The following is an 8,741-nucleotide window of genomic DNA, read 5'->3' on the forward strand; positions in this document are numbered from 1 at the left end:
CAGGTGCTTCACTCATTCAGCCTACTTCAACTACTTCCATAACAGCACCTTCCATGGCAACTGGGACGAGATGCTGGACAAGCCTCTGCTCCATGTCCCATGTTGCTGCAAATCACACACAAAAATATGGCAACTTTGCAACAAGGCCATACAGGACTGGCTGGTCCTGGTCATCTTGGTGTCAGTAGGGACAAAAACCACATGGTCCCAGGCTGCAGCAGCCCACTGAGACTGGACATTGTCTTGTCATCACTAATGAAGACAGTAAGAAAATCCTGATTGTCGATGTGACCAGGCCCTTTAAAAACCAGTGCCAGGCTTTTGCTAAAACCTGGCAGTGAAAGCTGATGAAGTACAAACTGAGACACTGAGGAGAAAGGGGTACAATATTATGGTGCAGGCATTGAACATCAGTGTGTTTGGTGCATGGGATCCAAGCAATGATAGTATCCTGAGTGCCTGCAGAATACCTGGCACTACTTCAAGATGATGAGGCACTTTGTGGTCACCACCATCAGATGGTCAACAGCTGCCCATCATTGGTAGAAAGAGAACCAACCAAGGACATCAGCCAGAAGCAAAAGTAGGGAGCAGACTGCAAGAGACACCCCCACCATACTGTATAGATTCTAATAAAACCCAAACACATTTCTGTTTGTACTTCATCCTGGGCAAATGTAGACTGCATGTTAAATGCAATGCATCAGACTCTTCTGCCATCCTTCAACAGTGTGCACCATTGTGTAGGGTCCTGTATTTCTCGTAGGTATACTGTACTGTGTAAAAGTTTCAGTTAACATTTTCTCTGCCACTGGGGGACTGGAAAAGGAAAAGAAGTGTTTCTCTCATTGAACTGGTGGAGATTGAAACAGGTGGGAAATCACTGATCTCTCTGCACAGTGGGATCCTGATCTTAGCTAGAGTGTTTTGTTGCTACCATAATACAAATAATCATCTGCTGTTATTTGCTATGTTGGAAGCACGCCAGAAAGATTTTTTTCTTAACTCAATGTCCATTTAGAAAATACAGGTTCTAGCCCTTTTCCTGTTGGCCTTTTTGATCACTTCATTAAATAAGCTTTGCTTATTAAAAAAAATAGTTTAGAAACTGGTTTGAAAATTAGTTCCTATAAATGAAAATAGCAACATTCAACATACCACCTGTCCCTATAATAGTGATGTTGACAGAATTAGCCATGAGAACAAGCTACTTACGAGACACGGGAACTAAAAGGCTGACGTAAAATTCCCAACCCCCTCTTAGCAAAAGGATCAGAGATGTGATCTGATATGGTCTAGAAAACTGGAAGTATACTGCACAGGGTGAGCCATATTAAAGGAAATGTTTAAGTTCTTATAAGTTTCTTCTTCAAAGTTACTGAAACATGTCATCTAGTTCCTACTGTGTGAACATTCCCTTAATCCATGTTCACTAACAGAATATAAATGCTGCAGGACACACAATGATGATAAAGCCAGAAGGAATCATTATGATTAGTGAGACTAATCCCCACGCATAATGCAGGCCAAAGGATTTTATACTAGCAAGTACTTCACTGCTGGGATTTATTCCTCTCTGCACTCATTCCTGGCCTGGCTAGAAGGTGCACACTAGGGCTGTGTGAAATTTTGCTGCCCGTTTGGTTTCAACGCTGTTTCGAGCTGTTTCGACCTTGAAACAGCAAAGTCGGAACAGAACAGGCAGGGTTGAAACAGGGTCGAAATAAAGAAGGGCAGGTCGAAACGTCTGGAAAAATTCGAAACGTTTCGAGTTTGGACCAGGAAACTGGGCTATGGGCTTACCTTCAATGGCTTGGCTTGCTTCCCTGCAGGAAAAGAGAAAGTAAAGTAAGGGGATGGAGGGGGAGGAGAGGGGAAGGTAAGTGGGAAGGAGTGCTCTCATTATTGACGTGTAGCTGGCCAGTGCCTGTCATCCTTCTCTGAGGTCCTTTCCAACCCCAGTGCTTTGGGGGAGGGACAGAAAAACTGCATAAAAGACAGCAGTTTTTGAACTGCTTCTGCTTTCTGCCTTGAGTGACTTACTGAGCTGTCTGTTCTAGCAGCTCACGTCAGACCACTACAGCTAGCAGCACTGATTTTCTAAAGGGTTCCATGCTTGTTACCATAGCGAGAGGGATTTCAGAATACCTTTTTCTTGTAGGTGCTTTTATTATTATATTAATTGATTTATTCTTCTGAATGTTATACTTATATTGGATAGGGTTACTACAGAATTTACTCTATATAGGAATTTACTATATATATTTGTTTTTATACGTTTATTCTTTGCACTATAGCAACGCTATTGAATTTATATCCACAGACACATATATTTCTACCGAGTTCATAAATCTCTTGCCTGCACCAGTAGTACGGATCTGAGTTTATATAGGAACACAAATACATTTATATATTTCTTGAAAAGGAAGACCTGAAACACCTTATGAAGAGTGGTGGAAAGGCAAGTGGCAACACTGGCCAGCCTTCAGGGGGGAGTGGAAGAGGGAGTAGAGGGAGAGCTGTAAGTCCCCCTTACCCCCCACCAAACGGAGATGCAGCTTCTTTCCTCCAGCTAAAAGGGATGAGGCTGCTAAAAGCAGCAAGGGAAGGGGAGCAGTGCCACTGCCACTGCCCGAGACTGCATCCCCTCCATGCTCAGTGGCTATAACCCCCCCACCATAATGATAACCTCAACCAGCAGCACCAGCACCATTGCAGCAGTCTACTCCACCCTATGTCACTTCCCATGCTGAGCCTTCCAGTGCCAGAAGAAGAGCTGGCACTGGATCTGGATCTGGATCTGATTGCCCTAGCAAGGGAAATTCTGGGAAAGGAGGGGGAATTAGCTGAGTTTGTGCTTGACACCCCTCAAGTTTCCCTTTGAGCTAGGTCTTCCTCCCCAGAAGGCACTTTGGAAGACGCTGACGTAGAGGTGGAGGCAAGTGGCTCAGCAGAGTCCACTCCTCCTCTTGCTGTGCCTCTGCCTGCTGAGGAGGAGGAAAGTGCAGCAGCATCTACAGATGCACCTGCATCTGAGGAGCAAGCGGATAGTGTGGTGTGGGATCATTTTGAGCTGGCAGATGATCCCACGTACACTATCTGCCTGCACTGCTGAGCCAAAACCAGTTGAGGCAAGGGAATAAAACATATGAGCACCACAGGCATACTGATGCATCTCTGCAGGCACCAACCCATTGCCTTTGCTCCTCCTCAGCTTGGCACCAGTGGGAACATGCCCAAAGGGAAGTCCCCCGCTCACCCCAAAGTCCCCGTCCCCACAAAGCAGAGGCAGGCCATGCTGGAACAGTGGGGGAAAGGCAAACAGAAAGGGGGGCATGTTCCAAAGGCGAGCGAGCTTACCCAGAGCAGTGTGGAGATGTTTGCTGTTGATGGCCAGCCCTTCTCCTTCATTAAGCAGCCAGCGTTCAGGCGGCTCATGGCGCTCACAGTCCCATCATACCAACTGTCCGCAAGCACCACCTTCAGTAGGACAGTGGTGCCATCTCTGTATGAAGCATGCGCAGAGTATTTGAGGGAGGAGTTGCACAAGGCAGGTCCGCAGGTGGCCTTACACTTCACCTTGGACATCTGGAGCAGCCATGGTGGAGATTTCATAGATTTCATAGATTTCATAGCCATTAGGGCTGGAAGGGACCTCGGGAGATCATCGAGTCCAGCCCCCTGCCCAAAGGGCAGGAAGTCAGCTGGGGTCATAGGATCCCAGCAAGATAAGCATCCAATTTACTCTTGAAGGTGTTCAATGTAGGTGCTTGAACCACCTCCGCTGGCAGACTGTTCCAGACCTTGGGGGCTCGGACAGTAAAGAAATTCTTCCTTATGTCCAGCCTGAAACGGTCTTGCAGGAGTTTGTGACCGTTCGACCTCGTCATCCCTTGGGGCGCTCTGGTGAACAGACGTTCCCCCAGATCCTGGTGGTCACCCCTGATAAACTTATAGGTGGCCATCACATCACCCCTGAGCCTGCACTTTTCCAGGCTAAAGAGTCCCATGGCTCTCAGCCTGTCATCGTAAGATCTGTTTTCCTGACCTCTGATCATGTGCGTGGCTCTCCTCTGGACTCTCTCAAGCTTCTCCACATCCTTTTTGAATTGTGGAGCCCAAAACTGGACGCAGTACTCCAGCTGCAGCCTCACCAAGGCCGAGTACAAGGGGAGAATGACGTCCCTGGATTTGCTCGAGAAGCATCTATGGATGCACGCCAGCATTTTGGTCGCTTTACTAGCCGCAGCATCGCATTGCAGGCTCATGTTCATCTTGTGGTCAATGATGACCCCCAAGTCTTTTTCTTCTGTAGTGCTAACCAACGTAGCACTGCCGAGCCTATAAGGGTGCTGCAGGTTTTTCCTCCCAAGGTGGAGAACCTTGCATTTTTTGGTGTTAAACATCATGAGGTTCTCATCTGCCCATTTGCTGAGCTTGTCCAGGTCAGCCTGGATCACCCGCCTATCTTCTGGCGTGGATGCTTTGCCCCAAAGTTTGGTGTCATCGGCGAACTTGGCCAGTCCACACCTAACTCCAATGTCCACATCGTTAATGAAGATGTTGAACAGTATGGGTCCCAGGACAGAGCCTTGAGGGACCCCACTGGTCACAGGGCACCATGATGAGTGACTGCCATCAATCACAACCCTCTGGGTCTGACCACGAAGCCAATTTCCCAGCCAGTGGATCGTGGTGGAGCCAAGGCCACAACTGGGCAGTTTGGCCAAGAGGTGATCATGGGATACCAGATCAAAAGCTTTTTTGAAGTCAAGATATATGACATCAATCTCTTCTCCCTTGTCCAGGTGATAGGTCACCTGGTCATAGAAGGAAATGAGATTGGTCAAACAAGACCTACCCGCAACAAACCCGTGCTGGCTATCCCTTAGGATGTTAACCTGGGCCAGTCCCTCAAGGATGGCCTCCTTAATAAACTTTTCTAGGATCTTCCCCAGGATAGAAGTCAGGCTGATGGGCTTATAGTTAGCCGGATCCACTTTCCTCCCTTTCTTGAAGATCGGCACCACATTGGCCTTCTTCCAGTCTTCTGGCACTACACCAGAGCGCCAGGAGTTTTCAAAGATCCGTGCCAGGGGCTGGGTTATGATGCTCGCCAGCTCCTTGAGTACCCTGGGGTGCAGGTTGTCAGGGCCAGCTGACTTGAAGGTATCCAGCTTCTCAAGGTGTTCCTTCACGAGGTCAGCATTGATGGAGGGTAGAGGATTCCCCTCACCCAGATTTCCCTGTCCCACAGCAGGCATGGGCATCCCGTGTGACTGATGAAAGACTGACACAAAGTACCTATTTAATAGGCTGGCTTTTTCCTGGGCGTCAGTTGTCAGTTGCCCCATCTGGTTTAGCAGGGGTCCAACGTTGCCCTTGCTTTTCCTCCGGCTCCCCACATATCTGAAAAAGGACTTTTTGTTGTCCTCGATGCTTGAAGCTAGTTGGAGTTCAGTTGCAGCCTTGGCTTTCCCGGTTTGGTCCCTGCAGGACCGGACCAGCACGGAGTAATCCTCCTTGGAGGTGAATCCCGTCCTCCATCCTTTGTAGGCTTTCCTTTTTAGCCACAGTAGGTCCGCTAGGTCTCTGGAGAGCCAGGGGGGCTGCTGTGCCTTCTTGCTGCCTTTCCTCCGTGTTGGAATAGATTTAGCTTGTGCACTGAGGATCGCTTCCTTGAGAAGCAACCACTCTTCTTGAACTCCCATCTCCCTGGGGTCATGGTCCCTGAGGGCCTGACCGACTAGCCTCTTGAGCTTGTCAAAGTCGGCTTTTCTGAAGTCAAGGACTTCTGTGTTGCTGACTGACTTGCCAGCTTTACGGCGGATGGTGAAGGTGATCAGCTCGTGGTCGCTGTCACCCAGCTTCCCATCAATCACTAGGTCGCCGATTAGGTCGTCCCCCATAGCCAGTACCAGGTCAAGCAGCGCTTTGCCTCTCGTTGGCCCATAGACTTCTTGAGTCAGGTAGAGGTCATCCACGCACGAGAGAAAGCTTTGCGCCCGCTCAGATTTAGCTGAGTGATCTTCCCACGAGATGTCCGGGTAATTGAAGTCACCCATGACAACCAAGGTCCTGGAGCAAGCGGCCTCAGTCAGTTCCCGGGCGAACTCCTGGTCAAGCTCGGGACTTTGAGTGGAAGGTCTGTAGTAGACTCCCACCATTGTGTCCCCTGTGCCGAATTCCCCATGAATTTTTACCCAGAGGGTCTCTAGCTGTCCATGCCGGTCGCCAACATCAGCTTGCAGGGACATGTAGCTTTCCTTCACATAGAGAGCTACACCCCCGCCCCTTTTGTCAACACGATCCCTCCTGTATAGGGTATAGCCCTCTATACCCGTGGTCCAGTCATGGGTGGAGTCCCACCAGGTCTCCGTTATCCCAATGACATCATATTTCTTTACACTGAGCAGGAGGATGAGCTCGTCCTGCTTGTTGCCCAGGCTCCTGGCATTAGATCATGCCTACCTCTCCCTCACAGGGCACTGGTGTTACCAGTCAGGCCATTGGTGGGCTCTCCTTCAAGCCAAGGTGATGGATGAATCCCACACAGCTGCAGAGATCATGGGGGCCATGAACCACTTGGTGCAGGGGTGGCTCGCTGGGCAGGGTAAGCTCACCCTCGGGTTCATGGTCACTGACAATGGGGCCAATATGGTCAAGATGGTTCGTGATGCCAGCTTTGTTGGCATCTGCTGTATGGCACACAAGTTGCACCTTGTCAGGGATGCCTTGGAGGGGGACAGCGCTGCCAGTGATGGTGCTGCCACTACCAGCAAGCTAATTTCAAAATGCAGGAAGGTGGCAGGCTACTTCCACCGGTGCATCAAGGGGGGCAAGATGCTGCAGGATAAACAAAAAGAGCTGAACATCCCTCAGCACAAAATCATGCAGGATGTGGAGACTCAGTGGAACTTCACATACCTGATGCTTGAGAGGCTGGTGGAGAAACAGAAGGCCATCCATGAGATGGCCTTGCTCAGGGAAATTGGGATCAGCAGCCCCCTGAACAAAGCTGAGTGGGATACCATCCCCCAGATCTTGGTGGTTCTCAAGCCCTTCCTCGAGGCCACAGAGAATCTCAATGCTGCTGCCATCTTTAGCCAGGTGATCCCCATAGTGAGGGAACTTCAGAGCCAAATGGAGAGCTTCCAGAGGATCAGTGTTCCTGGCTGGGGCATGCTGCTGTCACCAGACATGCAGGCACTGGTGAGGCAGCTGAAGGAGGGCATCAGGAAACAGCCTGATCCCTTGCGGTGCAGTTCAGTCCACGTGCTGGCTGCCGTGTGTAACCCAAGGGTGAAGAGCACCATATGTGGCAGCCAAACACTAAATCAGTGGAAGGAGGTGCTGGTTAAGAGAGTCAGGGAGGCAGTATGGCAGAGGCGGGGGAATGTGGAACAGTGGGATCCACTGTCTCATGCTAGCACACCATCCACAAGCCAGTCTTGTACTCCACCACAGGCACTGCCAATATGGGTTAAGGGCATGGCTTCTATGGTGGGGTCCAGAGTCACTAGACCCCAGCATCAGGCAGGTAGCACTCACACCTTGGTGGCTGCCCATCTTGCTGAAGATGTAGAGCTGCTGCTGTGAGACCCCTTAGCCTACTGGGCAAGCCGCAGCCCGGTGTGGCCAGATCTGGCCAGTTGCCTAGGAACACCTGTCTTACTCCACTGACCAGTGTGCCGAGCAAGAACGTGTTCAGTATTGCTGGGGATCTAGTGATACCCCATCACACCTGCTTGGATGCTGGTTTGGTGGAGCAACTGATGTTCCTGAAGGTGAACCTCCTGCTGCTGGGGATCCCCAAGCTCCAGGTGCAGATGGACTGAATGCCACCCTCCTCACTCTGTCCACACCTATTTCCTTTTTTGATATTTTAAAAACCAGGTAGTGCCCCGCTCTCATCTGGAGGGGGCACTAACTGCATCACCAGCCAGCAGGGGAAGAACATGTCCCTGCTGAGCTCATTCCCCTGCCAGGACAAACTTGGAGGTATGGGATGGGGCTATGGGGAAGGAGAAGGCTCCAGGTCCTAGGCATGACCATTAAAACTGTACCCTGCCAGGGTAGGGAGGCCTGGTGGGACCACTGGCAGTACAGCAGCCCCGTAAATGCCAGGATCAACGATCCCCTGGTGAAAGGCGGGTAGGAGGCGCCATAACCTCCAGCTAACGCCTGCATGCACACATTCCTGGCTGAGGAAAGCCCAGACCTGTCATGTCTTTGACATGCCTGACACTTGCTGGTTGCAATGCAGTTGTGAGACTCCTGGTGTGCTTGGCTTAGCTGCGTGGGATGCCAGCTTTCAGGTTGAAAAACTCTTTGTTGGGCTGAGGAAGTACCTGCAGTTGGTGTCTCCTGGTCCTGGATGGAAGGAATAGTGAAGAAGCCAGAGGCTGGCTTGGCCCGCAATGCAGGCAAGAAAGCTAGTCAGTGAAAATGACAGTGGAGGTGTCAGGAGAGGGGGGAAAGGGGGATGTAAGAGCGCAGGTAAAAGTGCAGAGGTACCTGGGGAGTCAGATGTCTGGCAGGTTGCAGTGTAAGAATTTCACTGTCTAATCTATATTGGGTCCATGAGTTTCTGTAATAGGAGACTGAAGAAGTGAAGTTCATAGGCCTGGCTGTGAAAAGTGGTTTGTAATTTGTTCCGTCTCAGGATCAGGCCTGAGAGACTGGAGGCAGAGTGTTTTTTTGGTGTGGAATGTGCCCCCACAGATAGTTGGGTATCATTG

Source organism: Crocodylus siamensis, chromosome 5 (genome assembly GCF_052110815.1).
Source record: "Crocodylus siamensis isolate JL-2025a chromosome 5, ASM5211081v1, whole genome shotgun sequence".
NCBI classification, from domain to species: Eukaryota; Metazoa; Chordata; order Crocodylia; family Crocodylidae; genus Crocodylus; species Crocodylus siamensis.